The following is a 15289-nucleotide window of genomic DNA, read 5'->3' as shown; positions in this document are numbered from 1 at the left end:
GAACATAGGCTAAACACCATGGAAAAACAGATTGCAATCATCTCAGCTCGGATGACTCCAAAACCAATGAGCATCTCTGGTTTTGATCTCCCTAGTTTCCTTTAAAAGTTAATCAGGATTTTTGTTTTAGTATTTCTCAGTCTTAAATTGTATTCTATAATAGCCATAGGACAAACCTCTCTGTCACACATTAACTTAAGGCTTTACTGCTAGATTCCTCTCATTTGAGGGAATGGTACAAGCATTGGAGCTCTGTTGAAAAACTTTTCAAGTTGAGAAATAACAGGGTGGATGTCAAGGTAGAAATAACCCCACATTTCACGCTTAGACCTACTGCAAGCTACAGCTTAAAGAAAAACCTAAAAGGAAGAAATTTTTCCTGAAAAATAGTTGTATCAACATTAAGTTTTGTGGCATTTTAGAAGTCAATCAAAAAAGACATCCTACTTCAGAATTTAAGTTACTGTGTTAAAAAAATGCATGTTTTAACATCCAAAGCTACATTAAGCAAATACTGCAGAGTGGTAGTAGATCCGTAGCACAATCACTGACTTTGAGGACCTGATGCATGCACCATATGGGTTTCATGGTAGATAATTTTTGGCCACTGCCAAATTGAAATGGACATTCTGGGGAGAGGAAAAAAAATCACACAGCACTGTAAAGCAGAAGCAGAAAAGTGGTTTGTGTCTGGAGCTCTTTCTTTCAAGATACAGGATCACACACATGAAAATCTTCCAGGCTATAACTTTATGAAAAAAACACTGATAGCAGCAGCAAGCTATTTAAACATTTATTAAATCACTTTACAACAAATAATAACATGACAAGTGCTATCGTCACTTGTTGTAGCAGTTTCATTCTAAGAGGGAAAATATTAGCCAAATGATTTTTTAAATCTTTAGGTTATTAATTTATTGAATATCTAAAATATAAATTTCTCTAGGGCTTCCCTAGCAGTTTCTTTACTTCGTACAAATCTCAGGATACAATATATATGAACACATAAATATTGAAATTAACAAGGAAATTTCTGATTGTTGAACTACCCATTTTTCATAAGTGAAGCAGTGTACACATCCTCTAGTCTATTAGTCACTCAGGAAAAAAGCAGAACACACACTGTATGTCTGTTAAAGTCATTGAGAACTCATATTTCATAAATATTAAAATATGTCATGAAGTTGGGTGAAGTAGGAGCTGGTACATTCAAGTTTACTTTGCAAAAATAAGAAAGAAAAGAAGGAAAAATAAAGGAAAAATATACCCTTAGAACTTTTTTTTTTTCCATGTTCTTACAAAAGTTAAACAGCTATCTCTCATGCTCTCTTTCCTCCATTTTCTTCACTTTGCCAAAAGCTTTTACAAGACAATGATTTTTTCCTCTAGTTAAACACTTTCACTTCTTGTTCTCCCAACTCCCTATTTATTGTGAGAAAAAGTTCTTTGTAAACAGCAGCACAAACAAGGAGACATTTTCATATATGCTTTAAATAAAATGTCATTTATTATAGAGAAGCAACACAAACAAACAATAACAAAATTTATTGTAGCTTATTCTAATATTTGCCTTAGAAAATTTGTTTTGTGCACTCAGTGATTTTTCTAATCAAGTTTTGCAGCCTTTCCCTTCCCTTCCCTTCCCTTCCCTTCCCTTCCCTTCCCTTCCCTTCCCTTCCCTTCCCTTCCCTTCCCTTCCCTTCCCTTCCCTTCCCTTCCCTTCCCTTCCCTTCCCTTCCCTTCCCTTCCCTTCCCTTCCCTTCCCTTCCCTTCCCTTCCCTTCCCTTCCCTTCCCTTCCCTTCCCTTCCCTTCCCTTCCCTTCCCTTCCCTTCCCTTCCCTTCCCTTCCCTTCCCTTCCCTTCCCTTCCCTTCCCTTCCCTTCCCTTCCCTTCCCTTCCCTTCCCTTCCCTTCCCTTCCCTTCCCTTCCCCTCCCCTCCCCTCCCCTCCCCTCCCCTCCCCTCCCCTCCCCTCCCCTCCCCTCCCTTCCCTTCCCTTCCCTTCCCTTCCCTTCCCTTCCCTTCCCTTCCCTTCCCTTCCCTTCCCTTCCCTTCCCTTCCCTTCCCTTCCCTTCCCTTCTCAGATAATCAGAAGGCAGAGGCAGGAGAGAAGATGCTGGTCTTCCTCTAAGATTTGCCCTGACGCAAGCTCTGATGTCATGTCGCGATGGACTATGACGTTGCCGAGCAGCCCATTCTGACCAGGCGTCCCTCTCAGCTTATAGCCGGGCGCCGAGCGTGACCCAGCTGTCTTGTGACTGCACTCCAGCCGAGTGAGTTGGCGCAGTTTGGAGTGTTGAGAGAGGCTCTTGTCGGTGCTGGTGTTGTGTTCGGGGAGTTGTTCCTTGCAACTCTCAGTGGCCAACCCCAGAGCCATCGGAGGATTTTGCTGGGCCCTGCAGGATCAGGCAAGCGGGGCCGGCAGTAGGCGGCTCGCTGGCGGCAGCAGAGGTGAGCTGGGCAGGGACAGCGCACCCTGGGGAGCTGGGAGGCTTTCCTTCTGGAGGCACCTGGGCTTTTCCTCCAGCTCTCCCTGCGCCAGCCAACAACTGTGGCCTCTCTTGGTTTTCTAGTGTGACAGCGGCTGCTGCAGCGCCGGTGAGAGGGAGCAGCTCGACACCCACAGCTCCCGCCAACCCACTGAAGGACACGGAGACCATGGCCTCGGAGCTGGACAGGCGCTGTGCCATCTGCCTGGAGAGCTGGGAGGAGGCCAGCTACGTGGTGCCGTGCCTGCACCAATTCTGCTACCCATGCATCGTGCGGTGGGCTGAGAGCAAGCCCGAGTGCCCCCTGTGCAAGAGGAGGGTGACGTCCATCTTGCACTCCGTGCGGGGGGATGACGACTTCCAGGAGCACGTCATCCCAGCCCCTGGGGCAGGAGCAGTTGCTGGCCGGCAGGCGGGACGAGCTCCTGCAAATGCAGCTGCCCGCAGAGCTGCAGCAAGAGCAGCATGGCCTGTGGGGATGGTGACCGCGGCTGCTGTGCGTGGGCTCCGGCCCAGGGTGCGGGCCTCTTTTTTCCAGGAGCACCCAGCTCTCCTGCAGCCCGTCCTGAGCTGGGTGCGTCAGGAGCTGCGCCGGCTCTTTGGGACACGCTCTTCCCGGGCAGGCACAGTGGAGGCGCTCCTCACCCCCATGCTGCTCCTCTTTGGGCTGGATGAAGACCAGCTGGTGCAGCTGCTGGAGGCCACTCTCCAAAACCGAGCGGCGACGTTTGTGCACCGGCTGATTGACGTCGCTGCGCAGCTCGGCAGCAGGGAGGCTGAGCGTCGGCTGGGCCTGGAGGACGGCCATGCTGCCGGGGAGCGGGAAGGCAGCCCCGCGGCTGCCCCTGGCCCCGTTGTCTCCCCAGGACAATCTCCCACGCCTGGCCCAGCTTCCTCCAGCAGCTCGGAAGGCGCCAACGTGGACCTCCTCCCCAGCACCTCAGCAGCTGCCCTTCAGCACGGGCCCGGCAGCCCTCCCTCTGCCCCGATTCCTGCCCCTGGGCTGCAGGCAGAGCCCCAGGAGGAGCCTGACGAGGCTGGACCACGTCCATCTTCTCCCAGCCGGGGTAGAGAAGGCAGCTCTGCCGGGCCACGGCAAGCCCTGAAGAGGAAGGCTGGCAGCCCCGAGGACTCTTCTCCAGCCCCGAAGAGGCCCCCCAGCCGGCAGCACTAGAAGAACGGCCCAGGAGCTGCCGAAACCAGGGCTGGGCCAGCAGCTGGGGCATGAGCTGGCCCTCTAGGGCTCCCAGCCCTCTGGGAGTCATTATCAGTCAGTAAAAGAAAATAAACACCTGACAACTGCAGAGCAAGTCTCAGTGTTCCTACCAGTGCAGGTGGGGTTGCTATCCCCAGCCACACTGCTTCTTCCCCCTTGTCTTGTGGCCATGCCATCACTTTCCTCTCGTTCCCCTTAGCAGAGCAGCTTGGGGCTTCTTCCTCTGCTCCTGCACACACTTGTTGCCCTGGTCGGACTCTGCTGATGCTGGAGCTGTGCTCTGTGAGTGCAGCTCTCTCCTGAGCAAGCACCGTAGGTCTGAGGAAGTTTACAGAGATGGCTCAGCAGTATCATTAGTTCCCATTCACAGCTGGAAGGCTTAAGGTTTCCCAGACAAAACTGGCAGCTCCCAAAACTCCAGCAAGGTTGAAGGAGTATTGTGTGCTATTCTTTACCATGATGTTGGTCAGAGAGTGGAACTGGCTCCTCAGAGAAGAAGAGAGAATGTGGTTTTCCCTTCCCTTCCCTTCCCTTCCCTTCCCTTCCCTTCCCTTCCCTTCCCTTCCCTTCCCTTCCCTTCCCTTCCCTTCCCTTCCCTTCCCTTCCCTTCCCTTCCCTTCCCTTCCCTTCCCTTCCCTTCCCTTCCCTTCCCTTCCCTTCCCTTCCCTTCCCTTCCCTTCCCTTCCCTTCCCTTCCCTTCCCTTCCCTTTCCCCTTCTTTTCTCTTCCCTTTCCCTTCCCTTTCCCCTCCCTTTCCCTTCCCTTTCCCTTTCTTCTTTCCTTCCCTCTTTCCTTTCCCTCCCTATTTTCCCCTCTTTTTTAAAAAACAATATGGATACACAAGATGAAGTGCAAATAAAATCTCCTATGTAGATAAAGGAAATTCTGTTGGTTTGTTGGCAAGTGGATTCCTACCTGGCGTACAGCAGAAGACATTTCCTGAATTTGGAGGGAATAAACCCCACTGACTAAAGTTTGACACTGGCCAGCAGTGACTTCAGACCATCAGAGGTTAAGGTATATTCTCAAAAGGGGAGGACGTGTTTTTCAAAGGGAAATGTGCCCATTGTGGGGAGGACAGGACAAAGAACCTGAGGTGAGCAGGAGCCCTAAGCAGATGCTACCTGCGTGTACCTGTTTTCCACTTTCTTTTTCCCTCTCTCTTATTTATTATAACACTGGTATGAAGTGTGTGAGGTTTATTTTGAGTTTTTGAGCAGGTGGGCAGGAGTCAGGGCATCCAGTGCCTCTGACTACACTGCATGCCCTGTGTTTCCTTTTCTGACAGGACAGGGACCTTACCCCTTCTGTCTTCTGTGACCAGGTGAAAGAGTGTGTATAGATAATTTGGTGTGAAATATTAATTTAGGTTTCCTGGGAAAGGTGCTTATGGACTACTCTATCACTAGCAGTAAAAGGAAATAAAGAGAAGTGGAGATATAATGATTTTGAGAAGTAGAAAAGCCAACGTGTTTGGGTTTACATGTGCATTTCAATACCAATTTCTGTGCTTTGTTTAGCAGAACACTGGTGCACAGATGTTAAATAGATATTCTGGTTTGGGGCCGAGAGCCCAAAACTCTGTTCTTCCAACTAATTACTTTAATTTTACAATTAGACCACAATGCTCTCTCCTCCCTCCTCCAAACACTCCCTCTCCCCCCTCACTGTTCCCATAAGTAAATTGTACATACTCATCTCCATCACTCTCCTATTTTCTAACTCACCCTCAGGCTCCCTTCCTCCTATCAGGCAAATAATTTTGGGGGGTTTAGGAGCAAAAATGCTTAAAGGAAACACACACATTCTCTTTTTTTTTTTTCATTGTTTGTTTGGGCTTTTTTTGTTTGTTTGCTTGGGGTTTTTTTGTGTTTCCGGCAGAGTTCAGATGACAATGAATTGACTTTACCAATGTGTAAGTACACATTTTGGTATTTAAAGGGAGAAGAACAGGAAGATTTTAAGGAGCAGGAAGGAAAAAGTGGAGACAAAGTTAGGGGTTTTTGCCATTATGGAGCACACAACACAGCAACATGACCAGGCTTCCTGGTCATTTAACTATACTGTACAGTAATGCACCAAAAGACATAAAAATATAGCTTTGTATTCTTCAATATATAACAAATATAATTTTGTTATAAGTAATCTGTCACTGCCAAGAAGCGCAAAAATGAAGTTTTTTTCCCACCAAATGAAAGCCTGGGTGTGGTACGGCCAGCTTTTTAAGTCAATTTGGGCAAAAAAGCAGTGAAATTTTTGCTACCAAGCAAGCAGATCCCCAGGAATCTCCCAAGAACGGTCTTGCAGGCAGGCTAATAAATGCATCTTAAAGTTAAAAACAAAGATTTTTACCAATGGTTCTCCTTGTGCCTGACCAGAGATTTTTTACGTTATGGACATCGACAGTTCATTTCAAAAAGTTCCCCTACTACTTTGACAACCAGAGTTCCCACTCTGTTGATAGAAGGCTGACTTTTCTGAAGGTAATGTAAGTACTGTGTAATACATTAAGATAGATTTGACTCTTTAATATTTATAAGATTAGCATTTATATTAGACCATAATGAGCTCCAATTAGTATCATTCTAATCTAACCTAAGGTCTATAACCCAATTTTCTTACATTTCAGACATCATCTTCAAAAGTAAGATGGAAAAGAATTGATTGATTTGTGACAACATTTTTTAGGGTCTACTGGGAAGAAGAATTGCTTGAATGATTGATCAGCATTTTTTTAATCTGTCGCTTGAGGTATCTTTCATGAAAAATACCTTGTAAAGCTGTGAATTCACTAATAGCGAGTATTTAGAAATTAACTTTTTTTTTTTTTTTTGCTTGTTCAAAATCTAAACATTTCCCATGCTTGTCAAATAAATCTTTAATTAAATTGATTTCCCTTGTTGCATCCTTTTCACAGGTAGATTGTTGAATCACTTGAAACTTCAAGGTATTGCCAGGCTGGCATCTAAATAAATTTATCCTGTATAACCCCTGCCCACACCCCGCACTCTGCTCTAATCAGCAGTGCTTTGACTGATCAGAAAGCTCTCTTTGTGAGGTTTTCAGAACACATATCCAGCAATCCACCATCTTTTGATTGAGCATAGTGCATCCATTGAGAAGTGTGAGGCGAAGGAAACACCTCACCCAGGCTGGAGAACAGCTGCTGGACATAGAGCTTTTTCCTTATGGAGAAGACGTGACCAATGTTTATTACAAACAGGGAGACAGAAGGTAAAAAGAAAGTATAAAAATGATATTAACCTCACAGAGATGCCAGAAGGATGAGCTCCCTTTAACTTCAGGAATCAATAGGTAGACAAGGATAAACTTGTGGAAGATAGTCCTAACCAACTCTAACCAGACTTGAATAGTTATAAACTCTGGGATTTTGTATGATTGTAAGTGTTCACAAGAGCAATTTTTTGCTTTATGCATTGCAGAATAAGGCTATTTTTTTTTAAGTGTTTCAGCAGAAGAGAGTCCTAAATCAGACATAGTGTGGGAATTGTTGTGGGAATAAAAACACAAGAGGTGTTAGAATCTGACACATTTGACCAGTGATGATGCAGAAAGATTAGGCTGAATAAAGATGGAGCTGTGAGAAGACAGTGCTTTGTGTGCAGAATCCCACATCTCCATCACCTGGCCTCTGCAGCATCTCCTTCCTCTAAGCAAGCCCAATGACAGACCCTATTTCCTCTTCTGAAGAATTGCACAGGAATGATTTTTTTCCATATCAAAAGAAAATATTTTGTCCCTAATTCCCAGCCTACTAAATCACAGGTAATTTACTTAGTCATATCCATAACACAGGTTATTGTGTATATACAATTCCGTTTCCACACATCTCTACAAGCAAGGTATCCCATCTGCTTTTAAGAATTCTCCCTTTACCTAGTACAGTTCCTTGATAGCATACGTTAATTCATTATCAATTCTATGCTTTTTTAACATGATCCCTGTTCTAGATGTTACTATATGTATTTGCAAATATACAGAAAATAATTATAAAATCTTTTTTCCTAGAAGTTGTATTAACAGGTGCTGCTCTGCCCATAGAAATGTTATGATAAATATCAATAGTTAATGAAAACAAAGACTGAAATAGCATTCAAAATGTTACCGTTACTCTCAGTTACTTTAGTCTCTCATGTCGTTCCACAAGACAAGCACAGTGCCTAGCACATAACTCACTACGTATGACCCTTGCACTGAAATGCACAATATAAGTTAATCACGACCCCACATGCTGCATTTCACATATTTTCTGTCTTCTGCAGTGCTGTCCCTTTCTTGTCCCTCAGCCTGAAGATACAAGGCTGAGACCCTCTCTAAAATCCTATTTCCAGCCAATAGATCCCCAACAGAAATGCTTCATTTCAATTTGTTTCATAAATTATGTTTTTTATTCTTGCCTTCCAGCAAAAAGAACAAAATCTGTCTTGCGTGCCATGTGAGTTCTATTAAATCATTACCTTCTTCTAGTAATTTCAATTTACAGTTCAGTCCATGTCATCAGATTCCCCTAAACTAGTATTTAGGTCACCTCATAGGCAGTACTCCATCAGCATTGTTGGGACATTACCCACCTTGTTTCATATTTCTCTTCCCTCAGTATCTGCAGAAGATGTTAAATTGGAAGTATTTGGAAAAAACAGTAATTATTCATTCTCTTGTTTCTTGAAGTAATCTCAGTGATCTCCACTGTCTTGCTGCTCTTTGCCTTTCAGGTAAAATCTATTAACTCTCTAGTTCAGTTAGCAGTGCATCTGCTTTATTTCTTCAACTTTGTACTTTCCTCTATGCACAGAAATTATAAAAAAAAAAATTAACTCCACATGCCATGTAACAAGAGAGGATTCTTAATGTCTTGAAACAAAAATGCCTTCAGATAGGTTGCATAATTCAGGAATAATGTTTCTGGAAACCTTCCCCACTACAGTATCATTCACGTGCTCATCCAGTGAAATCTTTCTTATATGACCCACCAGCTTTCAGGAAAGTGAGCTTCTTCAGTATGTCGAAAGTACTACACATGTTCTTGCACTCTCGCACCTGAAAATCAACACAGTGATGAGAAAAGGTGTTGCTGATGCAGAATAAAAGAAAAATAATATAACTACAGGGTAAAAAAGAAAAACTGTCAAGATTGGAAATTACGTATCTGAAGTAGAAGAAATGAAATGAAGCCTTAAATGTCCATGGGAATTTTGACTAAACACAGTGCATGCAGCATACTTAAATGCAAGGTGACATGGTAATTGAATGTTCGAACTGTTTAGAAGACACTAATTCACAGTTGCTAAAATACCTCAGATACCAGTTGTCCCTTCAGTGACATACTTGCCTCCCTATCCTAAACTGATAGAGGTACCTTAAGCTGGCAGTTATCAGCTGACATTACAGTAAGAGAACAGAATAATGAAAGAGTCTAAGGACTGAATTAGAAAGCATCTTGCAGCCAAATCCTGTAACAACATCCAATGTTTCAGGCACTACTGTGGAAAACATCTCAAAAGTAAGGGATTAGTATTGCACTGTTTCCTTTATGCCTATACTCTCTGTTTGAGAAAAAAAAAAACAACCCACCAAACAAACAAACAAAAACCACCAAAACCAAAACTTCATTTGTTTGCCCTACCTCCTTCTGCATCACCCATGTTGATTACCAATGTTGGTTTGGGGCAACCGAAACAGTGCAAGTGGTGAATTTGAGCACTCATTTTTACACCGGCAGTGCTGCACTGGTGGGAGGAAAGAAGTAGTCAGCTAAAAAACTCATTAAGTTAGCATGCAGGCAGAGGCACTGCACTGAAAACAAACATAGGATAAAATAATTTCTGGATCAGATCAAGGGTTCATCTCACCCAGCAACACGTTTCCAATGGCAATCAGTAGAATCTGCAGAAGAAAGCTTAGAACTGGGAAACAGATAAGACTGCCCTTCTGACTTCTACTATCATCTTTGTCCCCTCCAGAGCATCCAACAGAAGTTGCACAATATTAATTCCTTTCAGGAAGGTTTATAATTCCTTTATCCATTTATTACATGTACACTTATCATCATGATGCCCAGCGGCTCTTTCAGAGCTCCTCCTGCTTTCCCAGGGATGTGTCAACAGCCAAAACTGCTTTAATCCATCTGCATGCAGTAATAAGTTTGTGCCCTTCATTCTTTAAGGAAAACCTCAATTTTAACTATGCATTTGTGACCAGGAGATTCAATTGCAGCTGAAGGTTCTGCAGGAATTGCTCTCAGAGAGCTCTGATAAGACTCAGTGCAGAACATACTTATCAGTGATGTGGTAGATTTGATACCACAGAGACATTAAGCTTTTCTCTGCCTACAATAATAAAAGAAGGGTGAAAGAGTAGGGCTTAATAACAGCTATTCTGTGTATCAATGTTTAATGCATTTTTTAGCAGTTTCAATTAGAAAGTTTTCTGGTTTTCAAACTTTTTTTTTCCCCCAGGATTTCCAATAGCAGATATTTTCTGTTAAAAATGAAAATAGCTGAAACACGCATATGCTATTTAAATGTAAGAAATAGATTCTTTTTGTTTCAAGCAGTCTCCCTTCCACTAGAAAAGAAGATTGCCTTGATAAGCAGGATACTTTTCAGGAAACTAAGTCCATTTTCCCATTAGAAGCCATATGCATATGGCTAAGCCACTATTTATGAACCAACATATTTTAAAAAATGGGAACATCTAGTTTAAGAAAGGTCTTTGGGATCTGCTTTGAAAACTACTATACAGTAACTTACATGACTTGTACATCTCTTGGGATCATAAACTCAGCTCAAAGGTACAGAAAACAGCAGTTATTTGATCAAGTGTTTTGCTTAAAAATAAAATATTTGCTAGAGGTACAATCACTTATAGGTATTTTAAATAAACCGGCAGTCTTCACTATTTCTTAAATCCCTTCTGGGGTATTTTGTGCAGAAGCACATTTCCCAGAGGCTTTTATCATGTCTGGAAAGGGGGCTTATTCACAGAGCATTATTTATGATTTGTCTTCGAGGCATATTCTATTTTTTTGGACAACATCTTCTGTGGAAAAACGAATAGTTCAAGACAGAATACTTTTAACTTCAAACTGCCTAAATTTCCCCATGCCACACAACAAGTAAGTCAACCTCATATCTTGCGGTAAATATTTCAAAATATTCAGCAATGATCTGATCTATGAACTCGGTCAGCGAAACCCTGGCTACACAATACTTTTCCACCATTTTCCATGAAAACCAGGAGATCCTTACATACTGGGCACTTGTCAGCATTGGCTGGACTGCAGAACCGAGTCCTGAGGAGATCTGAAACGGCTTCTGGAAATAAATGGAAAATTGTTGGCCATGTTTTTCAACAGGCTCAGCATTTCTTACTGGGCCATTTACAAGTGTGGGCCAGTAGATACACTCCTGAAAGATGAGAATTCACCACTCAGTTCATTCCACCATGTGTTCAAAGACATGAAATATCTTTTTCTATTACTTCAAAGACTAAACAACTCATTCAGAGAAAAATCACTTACTTTCTGCACCTTAAATCCCCAGGCAGCCTTACCAGGAGGTTCTCAGTTATTCCTGAGATACTCTTCTGGATTTTTTCCCCCAAGGGCATTTAACTAAAAGGATAAATGGTTGTTGAGTTGTTTCAGAATATGAGCAATAGCAATAGCCTACAAAATGAAAGCTATATTACAGCAGATGGGAAGAGATGGAAGAAAATGGAGAGGATCAGCTGTGGTTCAGAATTTCTTGCAGGTGTACAGTTATTATCTAGTGGATCACGCACATCACTGTGCTCTAAAGAGAAAAAAGGCACTCGCTTAAGCATGTGTTGCAGGTCAAACTGTTAAGTGTAATTCTAACTGCAAAAGAAGAAACAAACTGTCCACCAGTTTAACATATCTGGTTTTACTTCACTGAAAACACAACTGGGAGTAATGTGTCCATCCAAATGGCTTGTTTGGAGCTGACAGCAATCTAATCACTATCTTATTTAGCTTGATAGATTAAGGGGAACAACAGGCAGTTTAAGCAACTCTAATCTTTCCCAGCTCAGAAACTGTATTTCAGCTAGCGTTGTAATTGAGGATATTTGTGTTGTGTAATGACCATGCATAAGGCATTCAGTCACCAGTTTGGAACTCTATGCTCACCTGACTAAAAACATTCTAACACCTAATTTAATGTAAGGTATCACAACATTAAAAGAAAATTAAAAAAAATCTCTGTAGAAGCAGGATTCAAGGTTTTTTTCAATGTATGTGTTTTTCAAAATTAGAGGATGGAATGATCTGTTTTCAGCTTTCCTTACTAAAAGTCCCGGTCCTTGAGCTCATTGGTTTAGCTATGATTGGCTCCTATCTTGCATAATACTTTTGTTCCTTGAAGAATAAGCAGATATTTCAGGAGCAAATGAACCTATATGATGAATTTGAAATGTGTTTTTCTCTGTATAGTGTTGTATGCCAGTTTAATAATCTAAATATTAATGCTGCTAGAAATCATCCATTGAAAAATTTCCTCTTGCAATCTCATTCTATATGTTTCTATGAACCACATTTACCTATGAATATGGCAAAAGAACACTTGGGCAAGAGGATTATTGAAAATGGAGATTAAAAGATGTTTCACGCTGGAGTGTTTCAACAGCTTGTTCAAGCAGGAGTTTTCTTTGCTATAGTATTTAGTTCAGTTATTGACTATCATGATTCATGATCAAGTAGGTAGATTTTTTTTAGTTTTGATTTTGTTTCCAATCCAGCTTTCACTATGAAGGGTATAGTATAACAGTAGTGAAATCAGCTTGCTGAGGTAAAATTGGTGTTTAGGAGGAAAGCACAAGAGCTGACAAAATGCCTGCAAGAAATGAAGCATTTATTGTGAGAAGTCATGAGAATTATTTTTCCACTTGTCAGCAAAAGATCCAGCATTTTCATGTTAACTTGGAAATAGCAGTGTCCATTGAGAAACCCCAGCAGCTGAAATCCTGCTATTCACAAGAAAATAATAAGAAAAAAAGCCCTTACTAGACAATATTACTTTGTATTATCTACCAAACCCTATGCATGAGCTTTTCTCTTTAATATCCCCACTTTGTTTCACACTGATGTATTTAATGGCCTCATTTGTGTACTGGTTCACATTTTCATTATATTTTGCCATTTAGCATTCTCCATGATTGTGTTTCATTGAACAGATGCACTACAGTTTCTCTGCAGCAAATTCTATGATCCATAATTAGATGTCAATATGTTTTCTTGTAATGCTATTGTGAATTAAACACATTTTTAGTTACATGGACATTAATTAAAATCATATGCTGAATTGTTACATCTTTTTGAGCCAGTTGGAGGAAATATTTCTGGTTTACTTGAGTGCTGTAGAGCATTCCATTTTATTTCTTCACTGCTTACTGTACTGGAAGAATCTACCCCCATCCCACCCCAAATGACGCAATATTAACGTTCATAACAAGATCAATCCTGCCCTGTGATTCATGGATCTAAGCACTAAAGAATGCCTTCAGTCATATTCACTTAAATGGGAGATGAGGACACCCTCCACCTAAGACCTGAGATCTACGTTTACTAAATGGGAAATTAAGACACAGAGTTTACCTTTATCCCAGGTGTCACTGCCTATACATGGGCATACTGGAGAATAAATGTGTCACAGCAGGAAGAAATGACCTTAAATCAGGGAAGAACTGGGTCTGCAGTCCCAAACTAAGCACCTACAAGCAAAGTTTAGAAATCCAAGTTCTGTTAACAGCTAAGAGGAACAGAGGGAAGGAGTGTAGTACCAAGATCTTGCATAATCATTGACATGTTTTAGATACTAAATGATGTAATTTTTTTTTGTCAGTAGAGGAATCAGTTTTGATGGGCAGGAGCTAAGTATTTTCTTTAAAAAAAATCTATGGCAGTAAGTTTTGCAGGAGGTTTCAAGCAGGTCCCAACAGAATGAATGGCATAAGGCTGGCATAAGATGTGTGAAATAACTGTAAACAGCTAGTGGGATGTGAGTTAGTGAGGAAAAGAGCAAAGAACAGCTTAAAATAATAAAGCAAGTCAGTGAGAACCAATATTCTTCCCTATTATTGTAGGTGGCATGTCCTTCCAAAAACTCCCTTTTGGTTGGTATAACATTTGTTTCTGCTCTCTACTCACTGAGGGCAAGTTTTGCCTCCACTTTGCAGTTGCCGAAGTTTCCAAGACATAACTGATGCAGCTCAGAATTGCACAAGTAGGATGGAGAAGGAAAGTTGGGGTTCAGCCTCTCCTGTGCTCGGTGGAGGTTTGCTCAGTCAAATGTATTGCTGCGTATTGGAGAGGGGCAGAGGCAAACAGAGGAAGTACCTGCTAAAAAAAATAAAGACTGGATAGATCCCTTATTTAAATGCCTAATATAAGGCAAAGTAAGACTGAATTGTTCAAAGAGAGCGTTCTGTGTTGCTTCTTTTTTATTCTTCTGCTGTGGCATACCCCCTTTTGCCCAGTTCCTCTCTACACAGAGTTTAGTTACAGGTGTGGGTTTGCTCCAAGAAGAAAAAATGACCTAGATAAGAGCCAAATTCTGCTTTTTTCATACAATTGTGCCATGCAGCACCTTTCAAACCCATCCTACAGTATTTCAGTAGCTTTCAAGGGACAGGATAAGGATTTGATTAGGAAAGTATGGTAGAACATACAAACCAAAAAGAAGAGGAGATTAATCCAAGTCGTTAAATGATCTCCTGTCATCTCTGGAAATGTAAAGCTGTCCTATGACACTTTTAAACCCCACAGGTGTTTTGCTGCAGCAGGAAACCACTGCTAACTTGGTTACAAAGCATATTTTCTGTAGCTTTCCTCGCTCTGTCCTCCCTCAACCCTCTCCATGCGCAGCTGTATGAGGAAGATTATAACTAGAGTTTGTGGGGATGTGCCTTCAGCATTTTCCAGAAGATGCTAATTGATTAAAATTTGAATGTTGATAAGATGGGTGTTTGCAAAATGAGATATTCAGAAGGAGAAATGGAAAAATCTTTCTTCATCCCATTTCATTGTTCTTTTGGTGAAAAGTTCAAATTTTTAGCTTTCAGAAGATACAGAAAGACTTATGTGAAAACAAAAAACTTATAAATGACTGCCTTTTTCCAAGTTTCAGCTTGTGAAAGTTATAGAGATTGCAATTTCTCCTCCTGACTTAGCTCTATTTTCAGTGAGAGCACATGCGGTTCTAATGAGTGCCATTAGGTCCGTGACAAGTTTTCTGAGTATCAAACCTACTTATGATAAAATACAGACTTCACAAAATTAAAAATAGTGTATTGAGTTCTTAAGAGATTGAAAGGCAAACATTCTGAACTGTGAATAAGTCAATTTTTTAAAACCTGTAAGAAATCTCAAATTTAGAGAGAAGCTCAATTTGCATGCAAGATTTACTGTAAATTTTGAACAGAAATGTCATTGAAATGTTCACAGAATTAGGTTATACAAAAGACAACTTCTGACTGAAGACTCTCTGCTATTTGCAAGTATCACATAAGCAAATAGCTAGAGCAGTTATGACTACGAGTTTAAAGTCTA

The sequence above is a fragment of the Streptopelia decaocto genome (assembly GCF_964273445.1).
Source record: "Streptopelia decaocto genome assembly, chromosome: Z".
NCBI lineage: Eukaryota > Metazoa > Chordata > Aves > Columbiformes > Columbidae > Streptopelia > Streptopelia decaocto.
Note: the sequence above shows the minus strand (reverse complement) of the source record.